Below are 12363 nucleotides of genomic sequence, written 5' to 3'. Positions count from 1 at the left end.
CCCGTCGAGTTCCTGGGTAGCTAGGCCATTAGCCTGACTTGTTTTAATAGCCATGCTAGGCATTTAAGATATTTTCAGTAATTTTGTTTTAAAGATGCATTTTGTTTCGAAATAATTGCTCGAGCCATCGAGCCGTACCTGTTTTGGATATTTTCAAATTTAATTAATGCATTGCTATTTATCATTCATTATTCTCTTTCACATTTTTCTTCTACAGCGTTATTATTACTTTTCCTGATGAACCGATGACTGTGACATGTAAAGAGACAACGTAATATAAGGATAGTGACTCAGAAGAAGAGGATGAAATACCTGAGGAAGTTGTCAGAGAAGTTGAGAACTTTGAGAACAAACCTAAGTCCAATCTGGACGAAACCGAAGCAATCAATTTGGGAGATTCTGAAATCGTCAAAGAGAATCGCATAAGCATTCACTTATCACCGTCAGAGAAGGAAGAATACACTCGTTTCCTGAAAGTGTATGAGGATATTTTTGCATGGTCATATGATGACATGACCGGTCTGAGCACATCCATAGTGGCTCATAAGTTGCCTACCAGTCCAATGTGTCCGCCGGTGAAGCAGAAACTAAGAAAGTTCAAACCAGACATGAGCTTAAAGATAAAGGAAGAAGTCACTAAACAGATTGAAGCAAAAGTCCTCAGGGTAGTTGAATACCCAACCTAGCTAGCTAACATTGTACCAGTTCCGAAGAAATATGGGAAAGTCAGGGTGAGTGTTACTATCGGGATTTAAATAGAGCAAGTCCCAAGGACAATTTCCCACTGCCAAATATACACATCTTGATCGACCATTGCACCAAGCATGAACTCTAGTCCTTTGTGTATTGCTTCGCGGGATATCATCAGATTTGGATGGACGAAGAAGACGTAGAGAAAATAGCCTTCATTACACCATGGGGAGTGTACTGCTATAAAATGCTGCCATTCGGTCTAAAGAATGCTGGGGCTACCTACATGAGAGCCGTGCAGACCATCTTCCACAACATGATACCCAAGGAAATAGAAGTGTATGTTGATGATGTCATCATCAAATCCAAGAGGGCCGCAGATCACGTAGCACAGGCTAAGGAGGTACAATCTAAAACTAAACCCCACAAAATGTGCATTAGGGCTTCCCGCAGGAAAGCTGTTGGGAATCATTGTCAGCCGCCGAGGAATCGAGTTGGACCCATCCAAAGTTAAGGCTATCCAAGAGTTACCACCACCAAAGAGCCAAAAGGACGTGATGAGCTTTCTAGGATGCTTCAACTATGTCAGTCGCTTCATAGCACAGTCCACAGTAATATGTGAACCCATCTTCAAAATGTTGAGGAAAGATGCTGAAACCAGTTTGGACCGAGGATTGTTAGAAGGCTTTTGACAAAATCAAGGAATACATGTCCACACCACCAGTCCTAGTCCCTCCAGAACCTGGGAGACCTTTGCTACTCTATCTTTCCGTATTAGATGGATCTTTCGGATGTGTTTTGGGACAACATGACGAGACAGGAAGAAAGGAACAAGCCATATATTACTTGAGTAAGAAGTTTACACCTTACGAAGCACGGTATTCTTTGCTAGAACGCACTTGCTGTGCTTTGACATGGATAACTCAGAAATTGAGGCATTACTTTTGTGCTTATACCACATACCTCATATCCAGGATGAACCCTCTGGAGTACATCTTTCAGAAGCCCATGCCAACCGGGAAGTTAGCCAAGTGGAAGATATTGTTAAGTGAGTTCGATATCATCTATGTAACTCAGAGGGAAGTCAAAGGACAAGCATTGGCAGACCATCTTGCTGAGGATCCCGTCAGAGGAGAATACGAACCACTAAAAACATATTTTCCTGATGAAGAACTATCATTCGTAGGAGAGGACATTGCTGAAGCCTACGAAGGATGGATAATGTTCTTCGATGGGGCTACAAACTTCAAAGGAGTGGGCATTGGAGCAGTTTTGGTGTTAGAGACGGGTGAACATTATCTGGTGTCCGCAAAGCTTAGGTTTCCGTGCACAACAATATGGCAGAATATGAGGCTTGCATCATGGGGCTCAATCTGGCCATCGGTACGAATATACAAGAGTTGCTGGTAATTGGCGATTCGGATCTTCTACATTAGGTTCAAGGAGAATGGGATCCGAAAAACACCAAGATACTACCATAATTACATCATGTGCAAGAATTGATGAAGAGGTTCACAAAGATAGAATTTAAACATGTGCCCAGAATTCAAAATGAATTTGTAGACGCGCTGGCTACTTTGTCATCCATGATACAACATCCAGAGAAGAATTTCATCGATCCCATCCCTGTGAAAATCCATAACCTGCCGGCTTACTGTGCTCATGTTAAAGAAGAAACGGATGGAAAACCCTGGTTCCACGACATCAAAGAATATTTGGCGAAAGGAGAATTCCCAGAACAGGAAACCATACTTAGAACCGCACTCCGCGAAGGCTATCCAGTCACTTCTTCAAAAGCGGAGAGACCCTGTATAAAAGAACTCCTGATCTAGGACTGTTAAGGTGTGTTGACGCAAAAGAGGCTTCCAAATTGCTTGAGGAGATACATGCTGGAACTTGCAGACCACATATGAATGGTTTTGTTCTAGCCAAAAAGATACTCAGAGCAGGATATTTTTGGATGACCATGGAAACTGATTGCATCCGGTATGTCCAGAAATGCCACCAATGCCAGATACATGCAGACATGATAAAGGTACCACCAAATGAGCTCAATGCAACAAGTGCACCTTGGCCTTTTGTTGCTTGGGGAATGGATGTCATTGGTCCGATCGAGCCCACCGCTTCTAACAGGCACCGGTTTATTTTGGTGGCTATCGACTATTTCACAAAATGGGTAGAGGCTGCATCTTACAAAGCTATAACCAAGAAAGTCATCGCATATTTTGTCAAGGATCGTATTGTTTGTCCATTTGGGGTTCCCGAGTCCATCATCACTGATAATGCCGCCAATCTCAAAAGTGATCTGATGAAAGCCGTGTGTGAAACCTTCAAAATCAAGCACAAAAACTCTACAGCATACAAGCCTCAAATGAACGGAGCTGTGGAAGCTGCCAACAAGAACATCAAGAAGATACTGAGAAAGATGGTAGAAAATCACAAACAATGGCATGAGAAGTTACCCTTTGCCCTATTGGGGTACCGCACCACTGTTCGCACATCAACTGGGGCAACACCCTATTTACTGGTTTATGGTACCGAAGCTGTCATTCCAGCCGAGATAGTAATTCCTTATATGCAGAATTATATTATTTACACGGAAAATGACCTTTTATATTTTTATAATATTAATTAATTATTTTAAATCATTTCCATGCATAAACAATATTTTTATCATTTATTAGCTATTTATATAAATTATTTTATCAAATTAATTTGTTATTTAACATATAGCCTCATTTAATTTTCGGACGTTAGCCCAATTTCCACCCCAGCCCAATTAAATTAACCCATAACCCATAAACCCGTCTAAACCCGCCCCGGCCTAAAACTGATCCTGGCCGTTAATCTCAGAAGATCAACGGTCCAGGATCCACCTTCCATTTTTATTACACCAACCCCCCAAACCCTACCTCATTTCTAATAATCCGCCGCCCCTGAATCCCTTCCTCCTCTCTTCTCTCTCAACCATCCCCTAACCCTAGCCCGCTGTCAACAGAACCCCTTCAATCCATGGGGTTTCACTTCGATCTTGGGCCTTATCTGGCCTCATATCTCTACTGGTTATACGATTTCTACGCTGCTTGATGTAAATTTCAAGAGACTCAAACTAAATCTGGTTCAAAGTCTCTCCTTTCTCGATTATTCCGTCTATGTTCACTCTGATACCTGTGAGTACGAGTATCTTCGTATTTTTGAGGTTTCAAACCTCTGTTTCAAACCAGATTTGATTCGCTTCTGTCTATTTTTTTATAAACCTAGCTACTTTCTGGTTGAATCCGTTTAGAACTATTAAGATCTGAAACAATTTTGTGCTTGTTTGGTATTTCTCCCTTAAGATTTTCTGTTCTTACTATTATTATTGACCGATTTCGTTTACCCTAAATCTAGTATTTTGATTCTGATTGATTTCTACATATGTTTTCATCTCTGAGTTTCTTATTTACTTTTCGACTGATTTTTACTTGATTTAATGAAGCTCCATTTATATGTCTTTGTATTTCTTAGGGTTTAGATTATTTGACTGTTTATCCTACTGTCTTTTGCCCGTTTACCTTTAATTCTATAAATTAAGTGTTAATTAATTTTATTACACAAATTAGGGTTTGAATATAGTACCCGCGTTTCCTTATTAAGATTTCACCATGCTTTTACCTTATTTATGTGATTAATTATCCGCACTACTAGCCTGATTTTGTGTTCTGAATTTTAATTGATCTCTAGACTTACTACTTACCTTATTTAGACCTCAATCTTGACTGCTGATTTGTTCTGTGTTAATTTAAGTGATACTTCCGTGATTCTGCCTATTAATTGATTCCTGTTAGCCCTAATTGACTGATTAACTGATCTCATTGCCTTACATTGATTCTCCTACCTTATTTGGTTTTATTCTACTATCTGCTATAAAATCCTTCATTGTTCTAATTTTCAAGGGACACACTCAGACTGAGACACATACACGCTAAGACACACAAGCTCACACACTCTTACAGACTTACACTCACCCTTACGAACTCTTACAATTTCCTCACTTTACAACTCAATAGCTCTCTGCTTTTCCTCAAAGGATTTAAGTTCTCTCTGTGTGCGACTACTCTAATTTCTACATTGTTTAGCCGGCTGGAAGCCAAGGCTGAACTCCTTTGATCCAAACTACCATTACATTCCTGTTTACTTTCTTCCTAACTGGTATGTGTTATCCCCTATTATTCTATTATGTTCTATGTGCTTATTTGGTTAGCTTATTTCAAGCCTTAGCATGTTTCTGTGTGATCTATGATTCCTGTTTACTTTTTTCTCAATTGGCATGTTTCAGTTCCTGTTATCTGTCTTATAGTTTATTTCAACCTCGATATGTTTTCTTTTACTACTTTCTCATCTGGCATGCTTTAGTCTCTCTTACTCTATTCAACCCTATGTGCTTATTAGTTTAAAATTTCAGCATGATTCTGTTTGTTATTGACTATGTGATTCCACTTAGTGAGAATACTGAACCCAGCTATAATGTGAAACCCTACCCAATTCAGCTATTTGCTTCCTGTTCTGATAATTTGTTAGATACTGCAAGCAAGGTGTGGCTAATCATGTATGTTAGATTTTGTGATCACTTTAAGTGCTGGTATGAGTATCCAGTCTGAACCAATGTCAACTTAGTTGAATTATATGTTGAGCATGAGTTTGTTTGTGCAGTTATGTTACTATCATGTATACACTAGTTTCGAGATCTGTCCCTTTACCCTTATCCTTTTGAAAATTAGATGTCTTCTAAACCTGTTCCCCTGTCCTCTACATACTGGATTTCAAACTTCTACTCTTAGTTATCTAGGTTCTTACCACCCCCAGTGTGAGCACTGCCTAGGGTCTCTGAGACTCCTTGGAACTCTGACACATTGGGGCTGGTTTTCCAATCTTTTCTGAATTCTGTGTTTAAAGTGTGGTTCTAGTGTGAGCATTGCCCAGGGTCCTTGAGGCTCTTTGGGAACTTCGACACACTGGAAGCCTTGTTTAAGGTGTTGTGGATCCCTGCTATTATTTTAGAGCTGTTGTGTTTGAAGGACTGGCTCCCAGGTTTGTATTGGGCCTGCTAAGGCTCCCTATAGTGTAATGGATACTGTTATAATTTATTCATTCTGGGCTGTAATAATCTTTGTAATAAATAGATTTGGGGCTTATTAGTAAAATCAAAGGGGGGAGGGGGGGGGGGGTTTCTTATATCTTTAAACTCTGGTAGAAATCCTGCCTATTGGTTTCCTTGGTTTAATTATGTGAATGTTATTACTTCTTTGGAGATCATGTCTATAGGATTATTCTGTTTGCGACTCTATATATCCACATTCTTTGCCTACTAGAAATACTGCCTCTAGGTCTTCCGTTAATTCTGCCATTAGCAATCATGCATATGGGATTTACACATATTTTAATTAAATGTGCATTAGTGACTATGCCTATAGGATTTGTATGTTTGATTTTCTTGAATCTGTATGATTTCTGCCCATATCAGGTTCATAGATATCATACCTATAGGGTTTTTAACTCAATTAGTTAGATATCATGCCTATAGGGATTTAACTCAATCAGTTAGATATCATGCCTATAGGGTTTTAACTCAATCAGTTAGATATCATGCCTATAGGAGGTAAAATCAGTTTCAATTTGGATACCATACCTATAAGAACAAAAGAAATCAGTAATTCGCTTAGAAATCATGGTATAGGGGATTTAATCAACTTTTAGATATCTGTCACGACCCTAAACCAAGACCCGGTTGTGATGGCGCCTCTCGTGAAGACAAGTCCAGCCGACACAAATCCAAATTTAATTAACAGATATAATGATTCATAATCAAGTCATTAATAAAGATAAATCCCAAAATAAAGCGAAATATATCAACTACAGAAAACAAAACCCAGCCCGACATCGGGGTGTCACAAGTCACGAGCATCTACTAAGGTCTGAATACAGTTAAGAGTCTAAAAATGTACTAAATACAGTCTAAGGAAGACAAGAGGGAGAAAAGCAGTGTTGCGAATGCCGGACAGCTCCCTCGCTAACTCCGATGACTCTGCCACTGAGCAACCAACACCAGCTATCGGGTTCACAATAATACCTGAATCTGCACACAAGGTGCAGGGAGTAATGTGAGTACACCAACTCAGTAAGTAATAAAAGTAAATGAAAGCTGAGCAGTAAAAAAATACGTAAGCCACGTCATAGCGCTACACCAAATACAGTACATTTCCAAAATAGTACAGAAATCATTTACTTCGTAAATCAAGCTCAGTTTCAGTAAAACCTTTTAAAAATAACTTTCAATAGTTTCAAACGAGTGATAAAAATGATAGAAACGTAAACAGCCCCTCGGGCAAAACATGTACCATAAACCGCCCGGCGGGCATAATATCAATAGAACCAGCCCCTCGGGCTACCTCACAATCACTTGAAATCAGCCCCGCGGGCATAACATAAGTCGAAACGGCCCTCTGGCAACATGGGTCAAGAACAGCCCCTCGGGCTCCAATATGAAACAACAACAGTCCCTCGGGCTACAACACATCACACATACTAGGTACCCGCGCTCACTAGGGGTGTACAGACTCCGGGAGGGGCCCTTACGACCCAAGCGCAATAACAAGCCATCTCGTGGCATAATCAATCCGGCCCTCGGCCTCACATAATAAACAGGATCACCACACTGGGTACCCGCGCTCACTGAGTGTGTACAGACTCCTGGAGGGCCCCCTTACGGCCCAAGCGCAATATCAATCCATCTCGTGGCATAATCAATCCGGCCCTCGGCCTCACATAATAAACAGGATCACCACACTGGGTACCCGCGCTCACTGAGTGTGTACAGACTCCTGGAGGGCCCCCTTACGGCCCAAGCGCAATATCAAGCCATCTCGTGGAATAATCCAACAGGCTCTAGGCCTCATTTCAATTACAAGCCACCTCGTGGCATAATAAATTAGGCCCTCGGCCTCTCATATATCACCCATCGGTACCACATGCTGCGGCGCGCAGCCCGATCCCATGATAACCTCACAACACAAGCCCTCGGCCTTACTCAGTCAGATCTCACTCAAGCCCCTCGGGCTGACAGTAAAACAAGTACTCGGTTCAAAAATCATTTTATGAAATCAAAGGAGTGAATAAAACCGAGTTATGAAAACAGTAAGAAAATAGCATGACTGAGTGTAAACATTAGCTAAAACAATGAGGTAAAATCAGTAGTGAAAGCCCCTAAGGGTCCAAACAATCGGCACAAGGCCCAGACATGGCATTTAGCCCCAAACGCAATAATATTTTCCAAAGTATAACAATATCAAATAGTTTTCAACTAAAATATGCGACTTAGTAGTCGTACGGGATGGACCAAGTCACAATCCCCAACGGTGCTCGACCCCAAGCTCGTCATCTAGCGTGTGCGTCACCTCAAAGTAGCACAACGATGTGAAATCCGAGGTTTCATACCCTCAGAACCATATTTACAATCATTACTTACCTCTATCCGGTCAAAACTCTAGCCCGCGATGCCTTTGCCTCTCGAATCGGCCTCCGGATGCTCCAAATCTAACCAAAATCAGTATATTATCATCAATATACGCTAAAGGAACAAATCCCAAGCGAAAATAATCAAATTAGCCCAAGAATCACGAAATTGCTCAAACCCGACCCCCAGGCCCACGTCTCGAAATCTGATACAAATCACAAAACTAGAATCCTTACATTCTCACGAGTTCATACATACCAAATACATCAAAATCCGACCACAAATGACCCCTCAAATCCTTAGATTTATCCAAGAGGGTTTTCAAACTTTTCCAACTTAAAATCACCAAATTAATGTTAAAAACAACGATGGATTCGAGTAATCCAACCAAAATTGAGTTAAGAACACTTACCCCGTTGTTTTCTCTGAAAATCCCTCGAAAAATCGCCCCACCCGAGCTTCCTTGGTCCAACAGTGGAAGAATGTGACGAATTTGGACTTTATTCTGCTGCCCAGGGGTTTGTGCTTCGCGTTCGCGACCCTCCTCTCGCGTTCACGATGAACAAATTCCTTATCAGCGATTTCCAAACTCATTCCAGACAGCCTTTAGTATAATTGTCATAACTTTTTGTACACAACTCCAAATAACAAATGGTTTGATGTTCTGAAAACTAGACACCAAGGGCTATAATTTCATAGGTTTCTCATTTCCTGAGTCGTTATATATTGCGAGATATAAGCTTCCGAAGTCAGCCCTGTGCAGCAGAGATTTTCGAACTCTCCTCGGACAGCCTGTAGTGAAACTACCATAACTTTTTGTACACAAATCAAAATGCCAATTCATTTACATATCTGAAACTAGACAGAAAGGACTACAACTTTCGTATTTACGTCATCTCCAAATTCCTTATAGATTGTGAGATATGAGCCACCGAAGTCAGACCTGTGCAACCTAGATTTCCTTCTTCGCGAACGCCAGTCTCTTCGCGAACGCGAAGAACAAACTTCCAGAAGCCAAATGCTTCTTCGCGAACGGGATGGACTCCACGCAAACGCGAAGAAAACACCAGATATCAGAAAATCAGCATTCAAAGTAGCCCAAAACGATCCGAAACACACCCGAAACACACTCGAGTCCCCCGGAACCCCAACCAAATATACCAACAAGTCCTAAAATATGATACGGACTTGGTCGAAACTTCAAATCACATCAAACAACGCTAAAACCGCGAATCACACCCAATTCAAGCTTAATGAAACTAAGAACTTCCAACTTCTATATTCGATGCTGAAACCTATCAAATCAAGTCCGATTGACCTCAAATTTTGCACACACATCACAAATGACACAACGGACTTACTCCAATTTCCGAAATTCCATTACGACCCCTATATCAAAATCTCACCTATCAATCGGAATAGCCAAAATTCCAATTTCGCCAATTCAAGCCTAAATCTACTGCGGACCTCCAAAACACATTCTGATCACGCTCCTAAGTCCTAAATCACCTAACGGAGCTAACCAAATCATAAAAATCCCAATCCGAGATCATATACTAACAAGTCAAAACTTGGTTAAACCATTCAAATTTTAAGCTTCCAACTGAGAACTGTTCTTCCAAAACCATTCTGATTACCCTGAAAACCAAAACCAATGATTTACGTAAGTCATAATACATCACACGGGGCTAGTCATGCCTGAGAACTAGCGAACGAAGTGCAAAAGCACAAAATGACCGGTCGGGTCGTTACATCCTCCCCCACTTAAACATACGTTCGTCCTCGAACGTGCCCATAGTTGTTCCAAAAGCCAACAAGACGTTGTATAACCTTACCATGCAGATACCCGGGGGTGATCCCACGTCACCCTATCTCATATAGGTCCGATAACATAATGTAACTGAAATTTCGCAATCCAACCTAGCCCATAAACATTTGAACCACATTTCCACTTCTGAAATCATCTACTAGATTAGAATTTCACACTTACACTCTGAATAAGACCCGAACAAGCTGTAATAACCCATACCTCCAACCTCAGGTGCAATTACATGACATACCACATAACTCAAACACTTGTAGCGATAACTTCTAATCACAGCAGTTGCTCAAAACATCCGAATATCGATAATAAGCCTCTTATCAAATAAAGCTTCATTCCAACACTTCCGTATACTGCCAATGATAAATGAAACACATTGGAAGTCATAACCACTCCTCAGATCAACCATTCGTGAAGCCACTTCTCCTTTATCAAGGACCATAGCAAATTTCTTAGCCGAACATCGATATTATCCCTCCAACACGCTGAAACTGAATCCGTTTGTATTCATTCTAGATCCCAACAATCTCATCTAATTCCAACACAACTACCCTTGGGACATGACACGTCAATACAATCTAAAGCCACAACTTGTGCAATCCGCGCACCAATAAGCAACAATCTAAACGTACTCAAATCATGAAAAATGACTCAAATGAGAGAGCTGTACCGTAAGCTCACCAGTACCACCACAACACAATGCTGAGAACCCATCACACGTCGTAGAACCAGAACACACGAATCTAGCCCGAAGGATCATACCTCCACATAACTTCGCTGAAATGCGCGACCCTATCAAAACACTGGTCTACATGGAACACCTCAAGTCACTATGCTCAAAATCGACAACCACGCGCAATTTGATGTCTAGAACCAAAGCAAATCATCATAACCACGGCGAAGCAATTGACATAACATTACACAAACCCGAAAGGACACAACCGATACGCTATCCGCCGAGCAATACCCAATACTCATCCCGCTCAAATTCCACTGAGACACCCCAATAAAATCGCACCACGTGTGCCTATAACCAACAAATCCCAATGCTTCGCGACACGGAAAGGTAACTCATAGATCTCCCCAAATCACTAATAAGCTCGCTAACAATCGAGTCAACAAATCCCTCAACAATACAACTCGGAGTCAACCAAGCTGACTCGAGTAAGAACACACATCCATATTAGCCTACCAATGAACCCCTTATCAAGGAGTTCCTGAAGCTGCTCCTTCAAGTCTTTTAACTCCACCGGTGCCATACGATATGGTGCCGGCACCAAATCAATACCGAAATCGACAACCCCGTCCGGTGAAATGCCCGACAGCAGGAAACACATCCGAAAAATCTAACATACCAAGCAACAAAGGACACACTCGGGTCTCCAAACCTCCAACAGTTACCACACAAGACCGATATACGCGGTCCATAACTACGACCTAACCTATTTATGAGAACTCCCAGTCTCCAAATCCACACAGTACGCGAATCTAGCTGAGGAAATAAGGAAAAAGGCTTCAACCTAAGCATAGTAACTTGATGAAGAAATGGTCTTGTAACAACAGTTTCACTACAATATTGTATGCACTCCATAAGAAAGTGGCACCTATCGTGGCTAATGAACGAGAAAAAATTCAAAATAAAACGTAATCTTTAAGATCATATGAGTTACAGGAAATTCCAGTATTCGTGGGCAATAAGATAAGACAAGTAATCATGCAACAAGTGGCAGAACGACCAGGAAAAGTAATTGCTTACATTTAAAGACAACTGAGAAGGCACAAAAGGAAATCTATGGTGCTAGCAAGTTAAAGGAAGGTTGCGAGTAGTATAAATAGATATTTGTAGGTTGCAAGCTAAAGTATGGTAGAGTGACAAGGTTTTAGGTAGATGGGAGTAAGGATAAGAAAAAGTGAGTTAGAAGGTGAAAAGAATAGATAAGGCCTAGGGATTAAGCCCATCAAGCAAGAGAGCTGATGGTTTCCGTATGTTATAAAAAGCTCGGTACATCCTAAATGAACTTAGAGGAGTCTATGACCTGGAGCAGTTAGAAGAGATGAAATGCTGCCCTGGTAGTATAATAAGGGTGTAATGGTGATAGATTAGAGGATGATTCTTAGGCCTCTAATTGAGTAACGATTTTAAGAAAAGGGATTTCATGAATTGCACTAGATTAGAATACCCCCATAAGATGAATCACGTTGGGATGCTATGAAATATGATTATTGATATATAGTATCGTCCCTAGGTGGATTAGCCAATTCACTTCAAATGTTCCACGATGCAACGGAGTCCTAGCGAAAATGTATTACGTAAGAGGTTTCATGTTATCAATGGTATATTATGGATCAACATTAAGGT

This window comes from Nicotiana attenuata, unplaced genomic scaffold, assembly GCF_001879085.1.
Source record: "Nicotiana attenuata strain UT unplaced genomic scaffold, NIATTr2, whole genome shotgun sequence".
Classification (NCBI taxonomy): Eukaryota; Viridiplantae; Streptophyta; class Magnoliopsida; order Solanales; family Solanaceae; genus Nicotiana; species Nicotiana attenuata.
Note: the sequence above shows the minus strand (reverse complement) of the source record.